The following is a 15850-nucleotide window of genomic DNA, read 5'->3' as shown; positions in this document are numbered from 1 at the left end:
CCGTAGGGTTCTAAGATAACAGCCTTCTTAAACCTGTTATAGTACAGGGCACTTGAGCTGTGATTTAATCTTAAATGCCCCTGAATCCATTACCGCACATTTCGCGTCTTCTTATCTGCGCTCTGAGTCTGTACAGCATTGAGAAGTTCCAGCTGTTCCAAGTGCATTCTGCACAGAGGGCTCTGTGGGGATGGTGCACGGCACAGTGAGCCTGCCTGCCTCCCTCTTGTACAAGAAGACCACCTCAGAACAGGACTACCCAAGGAGACATCTCACAGCGGTCCACCAGCCCCTACCCTACCTGCAGCATGCCTACCCGGTCTCACCCCAGCACCCCAGAGAAAGCACAGCACTGACCATGAAGAGACATCTCACAGGGGTCCACCAGCTCCTACCCTATCCGCAGCACGCCTGCCCGGTCTCACCCCAGCACCCCAGAGAAAGCACAGCACTGACCATGAAGAGACATCTCACAGGGGTCCACCAGCTCCTACCCTATCCGCAGCACGCCTGCCCGGTCTCACCCCAGCACCCCAGAGAAAGCACAGCACTGACCATGAGGAGACATTTCACAGGGGTCCACCAGCCCCTACCCTACCCTCAGCATGCCTACCTGGTCTCACCCCAGCACCCCAAACAAAGCACAGCACTGACCATGAGGAGACATCTCACAGGGGTCCACCAGCTCCTACCCTACCCGCAGCACGCCTGCCCGGTCTCACCCCAGCACCCCAGAGAAAGGACAGCACTAGCTGGCTTCCCTATACACTCTTTTAGTCTATATCCTTATAAAAGTTTCCCATAGTAAAAGCATAGTAAAGTGTAATAAAGTACAGTGAAAGCGGTACTGGAGTAGTGGTTAGGGCGCTGGACTCTTGACCGGAGGGTCGTGGGTTCAATCCCCAGTGGGGACACTGCTGCTGTACCCTTGAGCAAGGTACTTTACCTAGATTGCTCCAGTAAAAACCAAACTGTATAAATGGGTAATTGTATGTAAAAATAACGTGATATCTTGTAAGTCGCCCTGGATAAGGGTGTCTGCTAAGAAATACATTTTTTTTTTTTTTATTTTATTTATTAGTATAGCATTGTACTCAGGTAAAGTGCAGAGAGGAGACTCAGTATAGCATCGTACTCAGGTAAAGTGCAGAGGAGACTCAGTATAGCATCGTACTCAGGTAAAGTGCAGAGAGGAGACTCAGTATAGCATCGTACTCAGGTAAAGTGCAGAGGAGACTCAGTATAGCATCGTACTCAGGTAAAGTGCAGAGGAGACTCAGTATAGCATCGTACTCAGGTAAAGTGCAGAGGAGACTCAGTATAGCATCGTACTCAGGTAAAGTGCAGAGAGGAGACTCAGTATAGCATCGTACTCAGGTAAAGTGCAGAGGAGACTCAGTATAGCATCGTACTCAGGTAAAGTGCAGAGGAGACAGTATAGCATCGTACTCAGGTAAAGTGCAGAGAGGAGACTCAGTATAGCATCGTACTCAGGTAAAGTGCAGAGAGGAGACTCAGTATAGCATCGTACTCAGGTAAAGTGCAGAGGAGACAGTATAGCATCGTACTCAGGTAAAGTGCAGAGGAGACTCAGTATAGCATCGTACTCAGGTAAAGTGCAGAGGAGACAGTATAGCATCGTACTCAGGTAAAGTGCAGAGAGGAGACTCAGTATAGCATCGTACTCAGGTAAAGTGCAGAGGAGACAGTATAGCATCGTACTCAGGTAAAGTGCAGAGGAGACTCAGTATAGCATCGTACTCAGGTAAAGTGCAGAGGAGACTCAGTATAGCATCGTACTCAGGTAAAGTGCAGAGGAGACTCAGTATAGCATCGTACTCAGGTAAAGTGCAGAGAGGAGACTCAGTATAGCATCGTACTCAGGTAAAGTGCAGAGGAGACTCAGTATAGCATCGTACTCAGGTAAAGTGCAGAGAGGAGACTCAGTATAGCATCGTACTCAGGTAAAGTGCAGAGGAGACAGTATAGCATCGTACTCAGGTAAAGTGCAGAGAGGAGACTCAGTATAGCATCGTACTCAGGTAAAGTGCAGAGGAGACTCAGTATAGCATCGTACTCAGGTAAAGTGCAGAGAGGAGACAGTATAGCATCGTACTCAGGTAAAGTGCAGAGAGGAGACTCAGTATAGCATCGTACTCAGGTAAAGTGCAGAGAAGAGACTCAGTATAGCATCGTACTCAGGTAAAGTGCAGAGAGGAGACTCAGTATAGCATCGTACTCAGGTAAAGTGCAGAGAGGAGACTCAGTATAGCATCGTACTCAGGTAAAGTGCAGAGGAGACAGTATAGCATCGTACTCAGGTAAAGTGCAGAGGAGACTCAGTATAGCATCGTACTCAGGTAAAGTGCAGAGGAGACAGTATAGCATCGTACTCAGGTAAAGTGCAGAGGAGACTCAGTATAGCATCGTACTCAGGTAAAGTGCAGAGGAGACTCAGTATAGCATCGTACTCAGGTAAAGTGCAGAGAGGAGACTGAGTATAGTATCGTACTCAGGTAAAGTGCAGAGAGGAGACTCAGTATAGCATCGTACTCAGGTAAAGTGCAGAGGAGACTCAGTATAGCATCGTACTCAGGTAAAGTGCAGAGAGGAGACTCAGTATAGCATCGTACTCAGGTAAAGTGCAGAGGAGACTCAGTATAGCATCGTACTCAGGTAAAGTGCAGAGGAGACTCAGTATAGCATCGTACTCAGGTAAAGTGCAGAGAGGAGACTCAGTATAGCATCGTACTCAGGTAAAGTGCAGAGAGGAGACTCAGTATAGCATCGTACTCAGGTAAAGTGCAGAGGAGACAGTATAGCATCGTACTCAGGTAAAGTGCAGAGGAGACTCAGTATAGCATCGTACTCAGGTAAAGTGCAGAGGAGACTCAGTATAGCATCGTACTCAGGTAAAGTGCAGAGAGGAGACTCAGTATAGCATCGTACTCAGGTAAAGTGCAGAGAGGAGACTCAGTATAGCATCGTACTCAGGTAAAGTGCAGAGGAGACTCAGTATAGCATCGTACTCAGGTAAAGTGCAGAGGAGACAGTATAGCATCATACTCAGGTAAAGTGCAGAGAGGAGACTCAGTATAGCATCGTACTCAGGTAAAGTGCAGAGGAGACAGTATAGCATCGTACTCAGGTGAAGTGCAGAGGAGACAGTATAGCATCGTACTCAGGTAAAGTGCAGAGGAGACTCAGTATAGCATCGTACTCAGGTAAAGTGCAGAGGAGACTCAGTATAGCATTGTACTCAGGTAAAGTGCAGAGGAGACTCAGTATAGCATCGTACTCAGGTAAAGTGCAGAGGAGACAGTATAGCATCGTACTCAGGTAAAGTGCAGAGGAGACTCAGTATAGCATCGTACTCAGGTAAAGTGCAGAGAGGAGACTCAGTATAGCATCGTACTCAGGTAAAGTGCAGAGGAGACAGTATAGCATCGTACTCAGGTAAAGTGCAGAGAAGAGACTCAGTGCTTGCTGATAATAATACAGCATCTTGTTGTACTGTAGTACAATAATCTTTTTTGCAGTGCTTGTGTGGAAACTGTTCCACAGCTTTCAATTACATGCACTTTGCTCTTACGCCTTAGAGACGAGACTCCAGGTTGTAAACTGAATTAATTCTGCCTGTGTGCAGAGCAGAGCTGGAATAGCTCCAGAGCTGGGAAAAGATATACAACAGTGCCATCTGGTGGCAATGTAGCAGAAGAGCATTCAGTCCACTATACAGGGTGCTGGTGCATACCACCAGGTAAAGTCCACATTCAACCACAGAAAACACAGAAAGAGATGACTCAGTCATTTTCATAACTCAATATGTCAAACTGCACATCATAACAAGTCTGCCTTGTTAGCTCAAGTAAGCCCTTTCATCCTTTTTCTACAAAGAAAACCATGGAAACAGTGTGATAGAAAGAAGGTGTATTCCCAGAACACTGTTAAAGATTACAGATTACTGCTTCAGATTACAGATTTGTATTTATTTTACTGTCCCTAACCATAACCCTTTACCTTATTGTGATGTATGCAATCATTCTTCTTGCAAAAACATTTATTTATACGTTTTTAAGTTTTCAATATGGCTGTGTGTAGGTTGGCACTAGACAGCACTGGCTCTCTATAGCTGCTTTGCAAACTTTTGTTCCATTTCCAAACAAACAGTAGTGTTTGTAGAATATACAAGTTTCTACAAATATATAGCTATTATTGAGAGAGAGAGAGAGAGAGAGAGAGAGAGAGAGAGAGAGAGAGAGAGAGAGAGAGAGAGAGAGAGAGAGAGAGAGAGAGAGAGAGAGAGAGAGAGAGAGAGAGAGAGAGAGAGAGAGAGAGAGAGAGAGGAGACTATTATCTATCTAGCCCATACCGAGGTAGAGAGATCTACCAGCCCAGAGAGTTGGCTTGAAGCTGATCTCTGTGGTGTGATGGCTGGAGAATACAGTTTAATAATGTGGGAAACTTCTTGCTCTGACTTGAAGCCAGCCAAGCAGGGTGCTGGTCTGGCTGTTAGTTACTGATACTACTTGGATGGGCCTCTCATGAATAATCTGTACTGTAGAACCCTGCAGAGGCGGGTCATGTTACCAGACCCAGAAAACAAGATGCAGTGCTGCAGATGGAAGTTATTAATATTCATATACAAATAATGAGCTAAACACACCAAAAGAAACACAGGCACCATCTCTGCCTGTATTACAACTCCAACGAAAAGCAAAAAACAAACAAAAAAAGTATTTCTTTATAAGCAGTTCTGGGAAATTCAAAGCCCTGTATTTAATATTGAATGAATTACATAAGAACATAAGAACATAAGAAAGGTTGCAAATGAGAGGAGGCCATTCGGCCCATCTTGCTCATTTGTTGTTAGTAGCTTATTGATCCCAGAATCTCATCAAGCAGCTTCTTGAAGGATCCCAGGGTTTCAGCTTCAACAACATTACTGGGGAGTTGGTTCCAGACCCTCACAATTCTCTGTGTAAAAAAGTGCCTCCTATTTTCTGTTCTGAATGCCCCTTTATCTAATCTCCATTTGTGACCCCTGGTCCTTGTTCCTTTTTTCAGGTCGAAAAAGTCCCCTGGGTCGACATTGTCTATACCTTTTAAGATTCTGAATGTTTGAATCAGATCGCCGCGTGGTCTTCTTTGTTCAAGACTGAATAGATTCAATTATTTTAGCCTGTCTGCATATGACATGCCTTTTAAACACTCTTTCTAGAGCAGCAATATCCTTTTTGTAGCGAGGTGACCAGAACTGAACACAATATTCTAGATGAGGTCTTACTAATGCATTGTACAGTTTTAACATTACTTCCCTTGATTTAAATTCAACACTTTTCACTATATATATAAGAAACTTGTTGGCCTTTTTTATAGCTTCCCCACATTGTCTAGATGAAGACATTTCTGAGTCAACATAAACTCATAGATTTTTTTCATAGACTCCTTCTTCAATTTCAGCATCTCACATATGGTATTTATAATGGACATTTTTATTGCCTGCTTGCAGTACCTTACACTTTTCTCTATTAAATGTCATTTGCCATGTGTCTGCCCAGTTCTGAATGCTGTCTAGATTATTTTGAATGACCTTTGAGCTGCAACGGTGTTTGCCACTCCTCCTATTTTTCGGCGTCTGCAAATTTAACAGGTTTGATTACTATACCAGAATCTAAATCATTAATGTAGATTAGGAATAGCAGAGGACCTAATACTGATCCCTGTGGTACTCCACTGGTTACCTCGCTCCATTTTGAGGTTTCTCCTCTAATCAGTACTTTCTGTTTTCTACATGTTAACCACTCCCTAATCCATGTGCATGCATTTCTTTGAATCCCTACTTCGTTCAGTTTGACAAGTAATCCTTTATGCGGGACTTTGTCAAAAGTTTTCTGGAAATCTAAATAAACCATGTCATATGCTTTGCAATTATCCATTGTCGATGTTGCATCCTCAAAAAAATCAAGCAGGTTAGTTAGGCAAGATCACCCTTTCCTAAAACCATGCTGACTCCCAGGATACTGTTACCATATAGGTAATTTTCCATTTTGGATCTTATTATAGTTTCCATAAGTTTACATATAATAGAAGTCAGGTTTATTGGTCTGTAGTTACCTGGTTCGGTTTTGTCTCTCTTTTTGTGGATTGGTATTACATTTGCAATTTTCCAGTCTGTTGGTACAACCCCTGTGTCAAGAGACTGTTGCATGATCTTGGTTAGCGGTTTGTAAATAACTTCTTTCATTTCTTTGAGTACTATTAGGAAGATCTCATCCGGCCCAGGGGATTTGTTTATTTTAAGAGCTCCTAGTCCCTTTAACACTTCTGCCTCTGTTATGCTAAAGTTATTTAAAACTGGATAGGAACAGGTCGACATGTGGGGCATGTTGCACGTATCCTCCTTTGTAAAAACTTGTGAAAAGTAATCATTTAATATATTTACTATTTTTTTTTCTTCATCTATGATTTTGCTATTTGTATCTCTTAGACATTTAACCTCCTCTGATTTCCATTACACGAGAGTAGATGTTAAAACTTCATGCTGATTTGAACTTAGCTCTTGCCAAGATAAGCACCAACTAAGACTTAGCTTTACAGTAAACTAATGTGATCCATCTGTGTCTCCATCCATCTGTGTTTCCTTCCATCTGATGATGTAGATATCCTTCTGCCTGGTGTTGATGGCTGAAGTGTAATGCTGGCTCCAGGGAAAAGCTTATTTTAAATGTTCTCTTGCTGTTATAATATTGGAAAAACATTTTAGAATTGGTTTTAGCCCCCTTAGCAGTGCTCATTTCTATCTCTCTCTTGGCCTTTCTAACTTCTTTTATGACTTGCATTTGCAGTTCCAAGTAGCCTTTCTGTGTACTTTGTTTTTGGCCCCTTTTAAACATTCTGTAAAGTGCCTTTTTTCGCTGAATATGTTTTTTAATCAATCTATTAGCTATTTTGGCCATTTTGGTTTAGATTTTTATTTGTCTACTTCTGGGATGTATTTGTTTTGCGCCTCTACATTTTTAAAAAACAGCCATCCTTTTTCTGTGGATGTTTTCTCTATTTTACTCCAATCTACTTCTGTCAGTCTCTGTTTCATTCCTTCATAGTTTGCATTTTTAAAATTGTAAATGCTAGCTTTAGTCATTACATTTTGAGTTTTAAAAAGCACTTCAAATGAGACCATGTTGTGATCTGAGTTTGCCAATGGTTCTCTGACCTCTGTTTTAGTTATTCTGTCTTCGTTATTTGAAAAGTCTAAATCAAGGCATGCCTCCCCTGTAGTCGATGCCTTGACAAATTGTATTAGGAAGCAGTCTTTATCTAGTGACAAATGGAGATTAGATAAAGAGGCATTCAGAACACAAAATAGGAGGCACTTTTTTACAGAGTTGTGAGGGTCTGGAACCAACTCCCCTGTAATGTTATTGAAGCTGACACCCTGGGATCCTTCAAGGTAGGAGGCTGTGTGGTCCAGTTAAAGAAAAGAGCTTGTAACCAGGAGGTCCCTGGTTCAAATCCCACCTCAGCCACTGACTCATTGTGTGACCCTGAGCAAGTCACTTAACCTCCTTGTGCTCCGTCTTTCAGGTGAGACATAGTTGTAAGTGACTCTGCAGCCGATGCATAGTTCACACACCCTAGTCTCTGTAAGTCGCCTTGGATAAAAGCGTCTGCTAGATAAACAAATAATAATAGTAAAAGAAGCTGCTTGATGAGATTCTGGGATCAATAAGCTACTAACAACCAAATGAGCAAGATGGGCCAAATGGCCTCCTCTCGTTTGTAAACTTTCTTATTTGTCATTTCTACCATTTCAATTTTGGCTGTCGTGCTCCCCACCAGGTTTTCCTTTTTTATATGGGGGAAGTTGAAATCCCCCATTAGTATGGTTTCTCCTTTGATACATGCATTTCTAATGTCATTGTATAACAGATCATTTTGCTCAGTGTCTGAATTTGGCGGTCTATAGCATGCCCCTATTATTATGCCCTTTGAATATGTGTCCATTATTCTGATCCATATTGATTCTGCGTTGTTTTTTCCTATCACATCATAGTTACTTGTTAGTGCAGTAGCTTCAAGTTCTAACATTTTGTTTCTGAGACTTCTAGCATTTAGATAAATACATTTAATGGGTATCTTACCCGAGTTGTTACCCTTGTTTTGATGTAGTCTCCCTTCTGTTTTTTTGTTGATTTCTCCCCCCTTCCTTTCTAGTTTAAATGCTTCTGAACCTCCTCGAGGATCCTTTTTCTGAGTAGATTAGTTCCCTTTTTATTTAAGTGCAGTCCGTCTCGCCTATATAGTTAGTTCTTGTTGTAGGATGTGGTCTAATGTTCAAGAAAGATGAAGCCTTCCTGTGTGCACCATGATTTCAGCCATGCATTTTGATTATGTATTTCCAGCTCTCCGTATGCTCCTTTGCAAGGTGCCGGCAGTATCTCATCAGGTAGTGCGGTTTGTCAGAAGTGTGGACACTGTAATACCAAACTACATTTTTTGTATCTTCCAATATCCCAAAATGCTTTGTGAAATATTTGGAGCCTGAAGGACTTGCTGGCAGTGTACACTCTGCACTAAGTATTTATTTTTATGCTTTAAAAAAAACTGTCAGGACAACTGTCTGTTAAACTAGTGAGGAAAATAACAAAAGCACAGCGTTAAATTAGGCGACTGCAAAAATGAAATGCGAGTTAAAAGTAGGATCGGGGATGAACAATTCACGTAAGTTTGTCAGCTCTGTTTGAAATAAAATTAAAGGGACCAGAATTAGGCTCAGGCAAGATATGAAAGTAAAAGCAAAGATTATTTTGTAATTAACATCTTTTTCTGAGTTTAACAGAATCAGCTAAATTTGATTGAAAATAAAACCTGAAAACTATGAGCCCTACGTGTGTGTGTGCATTGGCATTTACTTTTTCCAAAATGCTTGTTTTTAGCAGTATGGACCTCTGTTAATATGAGGCATAACACATTATTTCAAAATAAAATACAGTGCATGGTGGGATATTAATTTCCACTGTTCACTGCGCTGCTAGGAACTGTAACTGTAACTATTTTTATAGTAATAGAGTGTGTACGCATTACGCCCGACTAAACACGAAACGTTACTTCATTGTGGACGCTTTGAGCTGGATTCATTAAAACGTTTTGGAGTACGGTTCTCGAGATCGGTTGTGTAGCGTGGACAGGGCCTTAGAACCGGACTTGAGACTAGCCCCTGAGGTGGTCTTGAGTCCAGTTCTCGACTACGGTATTAAACGCTGCGTAGTGGAGACGCTAACCGTATTCAGCACTTTTGAGTCGGTTTAAAGGCAACTAATACGGTTTAAAGGCATAGTGTGGACAGGGCCCAAGTAGACTAATTTCTTTGAGGGTTTTTTCTAAGAAATCAATCTGTTACATTAGATATACATGTCTGTTCTCTTTCCAGTTTATAGCATGTATATTATCCAAAATGCTTGTTTATTGTGCTGCTATAACTTGTTCAGAACTCCGCAATGAAGACACATTAAGGGGAATCACCTTTCACAGATAACAAAGAAATAACGGATTTACTGAGGAGGGGATCACCTTTCACAGATAACAAAGAAATAACGGATTTACTGAGGAGGGGATCACCTTTCACAGATAACAAAGAAATAACGGATTTACTGAGGAGGGGATCACCGTTCACAGATAACAAAGAAATAACGGATTTACTGAGGAGGGGATCACCGTTCACAGATAACAAAGAAATAACGGATTTACTTTATTGAGTTATTTATAAATAATAGTGCTTTTTTACTGGTATCTGTATAAATGTTTTAGTAAATGGAGATTCGTTTAAGCAGTAAGTCAATGTAATTCCCCTACCCCCCCCCCCACCCCCCCCAGATTTATCATTATGAATAATTTTTTAACAAAAACATTTTTTAAAGTTTTGAAATGTGCCCTTTTGACAATTAAATCTAGAAAAATAAATATGGAAAAATAAATCTGGGAAAATAAATCTGGGTTTTGTCCAAATAAATATTTATTTTGCAATATAACTCTTTAGAAAGGATCATAAACAATTGTGTTCACAACTTATCTCACCATAAGCAATTCTATCAGTAGCAACTATCTCGGTCAGAATCAGCAGCTGGAATGTTCAGGGCTTGTGCTCTTCAGTGTTTGGAATGAAGAGCACAGTCCCTGATTTTGTAAATAGATTTTTGTAATTATTCTTTGTGAAACATGGCTCAGTGCAGATGTGTCTGGTCAATGTCCTGTGGGGTATGGTCAGCACAGCCCAACATTCATGTAAACACACATACACATTTATACACACTCCCGCCCACCTATACATGGAAACAAACCAGCCATTTACAATACCAGAAAATCATTAACAGTGACGAAATCAAACAAAACATTTCTTACATAAAAGCTATCAGACTGAAGCAAATTGAGTCATTCTGGCTGTGAGAGTCTTCAGCAAAATCCTACTAATAGCAGCAGCCACATCAGAATTAAGGAAAACAAATGCAATTATTAACATCCAGAAAACAAAACCTAAAGAAAAATGATTTGACAGGGAAGGTAAAGCAATGAGGAATAAATTAAGAGAACTATCTAATCTGAAACACAGAGATCAACAAAATAAAGAATTACGACTCAACAAATATACAATCAATCAATCGATAATAATTATTATTTCTGGTCAATCTGAGCTCCGGTAGCAGTAACAAGGAATTGGCAATCCTTAATCTCTGCTCAGGGCTGCAGTGTGGTGGAATTTTTCATCACTGGCACTTAGGACCACACGGAGCTAGTTTGACGGCCACTTTCATTGCCACACTGACTCCTAGCGGCCATCTAGGGAATAGGTACCGTTAGCATTTTGTGAAACAGGCAGATGGTGAAATATACCCACTTCTACGTGAAGCGTGCAGCTGGTTCAAATGCGTGGGTCTCGTGTTTAACATCTACAGTGCATCACATGTGTTTGTGCTGTCTCCAAGTACTTCCGTGTTTTAGTGCATATAAATAATACTTGTCTGTCGTTCTTCGGCGTAGTTTGTACTTTTGGAACAAAATAGTGGTGTGTGTGTGTTTGTGTGTGTGTGTGTGTGTGTGTGTGTGTGTGTGTGTGTGTGTGTGTGTTTTATAAGTTTACAATACCGATTGACGTGTACAGATTGTTAAGATAAACTGCAGCGACACATCGAAGCACTGCAAGCAGCATTAAGTTAGTGGTCACGATGTGTGTGTGTGTGTAATTCATTAAGTGTTGGGAGTGTTTGTTCTTGTTTATAGTTTAGGCTGTAAGCCGTTTATGCTGCCTGCTTCCACCAGAGCTCCAGTGGCGCAATCGGTTAGCGCGCGGTACTTATACAGCAGTACAAGATGAGCGATGCCGAGGTTGTGAGTTCGAGCCTCACCTGGAGCACACATTTTTAAAAAATCAAGCGCAGTTCAATAAAATGTGCTTATTAGACTATAATACAATTTGTTTTTTTCAATGTATATGAAGGGTTATACAAAGTCTGTAAATATGTTATAATTCTTTAATTGAAGAGTAAAACGGATGAAGGAGAATTTAAAATGGTACAGGATTTTTTTTTTTTACTTTTTTTTACTTTGAACCAGTCACAAACTAGCAGTTTTAACATTGTGGCAGCATTTTCTTGTTCTTACATATTTAACATTGTGGCAGCATTTTCTTGTTCTTACATATTTAAATTATAGGAAGACACAATTCCCACAATTTTGAATTAGAAAGGCGTGTAGATAGGGTTTAAATGTTAATATATATATTTTTTTATTTCTATGGGCCGTCTGCATTCTGTGGTCGTCTTTGTTAAAAATTGTCTGCGACCGTCCTAGTTCAAATTGTCTGTGAACTAGGACTATATTTAAAGAAGGATAGGACAATCAATCCCGCGATGCAGTTCGGCAAACAGCAGGCGCCATAACTGGAGCCCACCCACCCACTCACCTACTCAGTACTGAGGGGTGTGCTGCGCAGCGCTACGATGCTTTAACAGAGGAGGCAGACGGAAGGCAAAACGAAGTTTTCGTTTCCTTAAAGAAGAAAATATGTAGGGAATGTGTCGTGAGGATCAAAGAGCCGGATCAGATAGTGTGAGACGCTGGATGCCGACACCGGGATCCAGGCTGTGTGAGGTCAGTAACGTTAGGCCCTGTAGTTTATCCGCTTGCCGATCACAATATGATTGATCGCAATACGAAGATTAATCATTAATAATATCTTTATTTATTTTAGCGCCCTTAACAACAGACACGTTACTATATGGTTTGTTGTCCATAATGTGTGTGTGTGTGTGTGATTTTTTTTTTTTTGTCACAGCACCATTTTTCAAGTGCTCAGTTTAACAGCCGCGGGGGCTCGTTCCCGATGCGGTTCCTGATTCGTGCTTCACGGATAGTGTCTAGCTCTACCAGATCTACCAAAGCTAGTCAACAAGCAGCAGAACAATCCCCATCAACTGCTAAATTCACAGTAAGAAATGATCATTCTTACTAATAAATGATCGTTCTTACTAATAAATGATCGTTCTTACTAATAAATGATCGTTCTTACTAATACATGATCATTCTTACTAATAAATGATCATTCTTACTAATAAATGATCATTCTTACTAATACATGATCGTTCTTACTAATACATGATCATTCTTACTAATAAATGATCATTCTTACTAATAAATGATCGTTCTTACTAATAAATGATCATTCTTACTAATACATGATCGTTCTTACTAATACATGATCATTCTTACTAATAAATGATCATTCTTACTAATAAATGATCATTCTTACTAATAAATGATCATTCTTACTAATAAATGATCATTCTTACTAATAAATGATCATTCTTACTAATACATGATCGTTCTTACTAATACATGATCATTCTTACTAATAAATGATCATTCTTACTAATAAATGATCATTCTTACTAATAAATGATCATTCTTACTAATAAATGATCATTCTTACTAATAAATGATCATTCTTACTAATAAATGATCATTCTTACTAATAAATGATCATTCTTACTAATACATGATCGTTCTTACTAATACATGATCATTCTTACTAATAAATGATCATTCTTACTAATAAATGATCATTCTTACTAATAAATGATCATTCTTACTAATAAATTATCATTCTTACTAATACATGATCATTCTTACTAATAAATGATCATTCTTACTAATACATGATCGTTCTTACTAATACATGATCATTCTTACTAATACATGATCGTTCTTACTAATAAATGATCATTCTTACTAATAAATGATCATTCTTACTAATACATGATCGTTCTTACTAATACATGATCGTTCTTACTAATACATGATCATTCTTACTAATAAATGATCGTTCTTACTAATACATGATCGTTCTTACTAATACATGATCATTCTTACTAATACATGATCGTTCTTACTAATAAATGATCATTCTTACTAATAAATGATCATTCTTACTAATACATGATCGTTCTTACTAATACATGATCGTTCTTACTAATACATGATCATTCTTACTAATAAATGATCATTCTTACTAATACATGATCGTTCTTACTAATACATGATCGTTCTTACTAATACATGATCATTCTTACTAATAAATGATCATTCTTACTAATACATGATCGTTCTTACTAATACATGATCATTCTTACTAATACATGATCGTTCTTACTAATAAATGATCATTCTTACTAATAAATGATCATTCTTACTAATACATGATCGTTCTTACTAATACATGATCATTCTTACTAATAAATGATCATTCTTACTAATAAATGATCATTCTTACTAATAAATGATCATTCTTACTAATAAATGATCATTCTTACTAATACATGATCGTTCTTACTAATACATGATCATTCTTACTAATAAATGATCATGCTTACTAATAAATGATCATTCTTACTAATAAATGATCATTCTTACTAATACATGATCGTTCTTACTAATAAATGATAGTTCTTACTAATACATGATCATTCTTACTTCAAAATCTCTTTACATAGTCACCATCCTCTGGAAAACGAAGTTGCTCAGGTAACCACTGCTTAAATTCTGGAATTGCTAAATCAATAAAGGAAATTATTTTTATCGGTTCCTCCATTGAAAAATGTTACTTCTGGGTAACATTTTTTTTTTGTGAAATACTTTCCAAAAAACAATATTTTTGTGTGCAATAGACCAATTGAAGTATTACATTAAAAGATTGTTCCCCCCCCATATTTTTACAATGCATGCCATAGAGGGGTGATGAACACGGTCTAGCTGTGGAAGCTCATCACCAATGCATTGCAATATCTTGGACAACTCCAGCCCTGATCCATCGGGATAATAATAATAATAATTTATTTCTTAGCAGACGCCCTTATCCAGGGCGACTTACAAGATATCACATTATTTTTACATACATTACCCATTTATACAGTTGGGTTTTTACTGGAGCAATCTAGGTAAAGTACCTTGCTCAAGGGTACAGCAGCAGTGTCCCCACCGGGGATTGAACCCATGACCCTCTGGTCAAGAGTCCAGAGCCCTAACCACTACTCCACACTGCTGCCCTGAAAGTACCAGCGAGAAATTCTGAAGACTATTAAAAGAGAAAGATGAATAGATTAATAAACTCAAAGCTGAGTTGGAGAGAAAGGTAAGTGCCACATCACTGAATTGGGATTCAGTTGTTTGACTGTCATTAACAAGTGTGATGGTGGCCAAAGAACTTGAAAAAGTTTTCACATTTTTTTTACAGGCACGAATTCTGGCCAGGTTTTCCATCCAGACCTAAAACTAAAGTTGTTTATAAATAGAAACCTGATTAAACACTTTTAGAATCTTGTTCAATCTTCATACTTATGTTTTTGTCTTTACATCATCATATCCTGTATTATACAGCATTTTTAATTGATATCTATATTAAATGTTTTTATTAACTGCTATTGCCTGTATTGACTGTTGTTGTTGTTTTCTATTTTTTTTTGCCTTAACTATTGTAAGGCGCTTTATGAAATAAAGATGTATTATTCTAAATATATAATTGAATTTTCTGGCCTGTTTAATACCTCTGCCTGTTTAATAAAACTAATGAAATCACACTTTGTGGTTATTGTGAGTATTCATAACCCGTTTTTAAAGACTTCAATAATTAATATAAATAACACATAAAGAGAATGGAGGGGGGGGGGCAGTGTCATATAGAGTGATGAACATGTTTCTCTTAATTTATTACAAATACTGTACTACTTTTTATTTTGGTGAACTTAATTCCCATGGTGAAAAGAATTTTAATACTAGTGCTGCTACAAACCTACTGCAGCCATTCTCAAACGGGACCATGTGTACATTACACAATCACACAAAAAGTGAGAAATACAACAATTTACATCATCTAATTGACAATTCATGCATTATTATTATTTAACACAAATATCCAAAAGGTGAAATTCCATTAAAATCCATATACCCTGACTGCGTTGTAAAAGTATAATAATAATATAAAGTTTGTTTTTATCCTTCGTTTTTATTTCCCTGTTAGCTGTTCTGTGTAATGTAAACCTTAGATTTTTACTATTTCAGTTATTTATGCAGATGAAATTTGATATAATGGCAAGAAACATTTCGCCAGGACAAGTGTTGATGAGCCAGGTAAAAGCATTGCGAGTGCACTCTCTCAGCAGTGCTGGTTTTCTGTTCCTACACGACGCCACTCATTTCAGTCAGAGCTCCAGCATTGCTGCAGGAGAGAGCATGAACTGGATACAAAAAATATCTTTCTGCTGGTGAGCATTCCTGAGTAAAAGTTGAAAAAAGTAATTCC

General features: G+C 38.8%; 1 long non-coding RNA gene and 1 other non-coding gene across 2 annotated transcripts in view; both read left to right on the top strand.

Moving 5' to 3' along the window:
- Positions 1-11317: 11317 nt before the first annotated feature.
- On the top strand, positions 11318-11410 carry trnai-uau (transfer RNA isoleucine (anticodon UAU)). Its single transcript is given in 2 exon segments — positions 11318-11355; positions 11375-11410. It is a non-coding gene; the product is annotated as a tRNA-Ile (tRNA).
- Positions 11411-11937: 527 nt separating this feature from the next.
- Positions 11938-15850, top strand: part of LOC117411564 (uncharacterized) — a 68909-nt gene continuing 64996 nt past the window's right edge. Inside the window, exon 1 of the long non-coding RNA XR_009328820.1 lies at positions 11938-12147. This is a non-coding gene — a long non-coding RNA (uncharacterized LOC117411564). The remainder of the gene's footprint in view (positions 12148-15850) is intronic.

The sequence above is a fragment of the Acipenser ruthenus genome, chromosome 6 (genome assembly GCF_902713425.1).
Source record: "Acipenser ruthenus chromosome 6, fAciRut3.2 maternal haplotype, whole genome shotgun sequence".
Classification (NCBI taxonomy): Eukaryota; Metazoa; Chordata; class Actinopteri; order Acipenseriformes; family Acipenseridae; genus Acipenser; species Acipenser ruthenus.
Note: the sequence above shows the minus strand (reverse complement) of the source record. Positions and strands in the feature narration are given on the sequence as shown.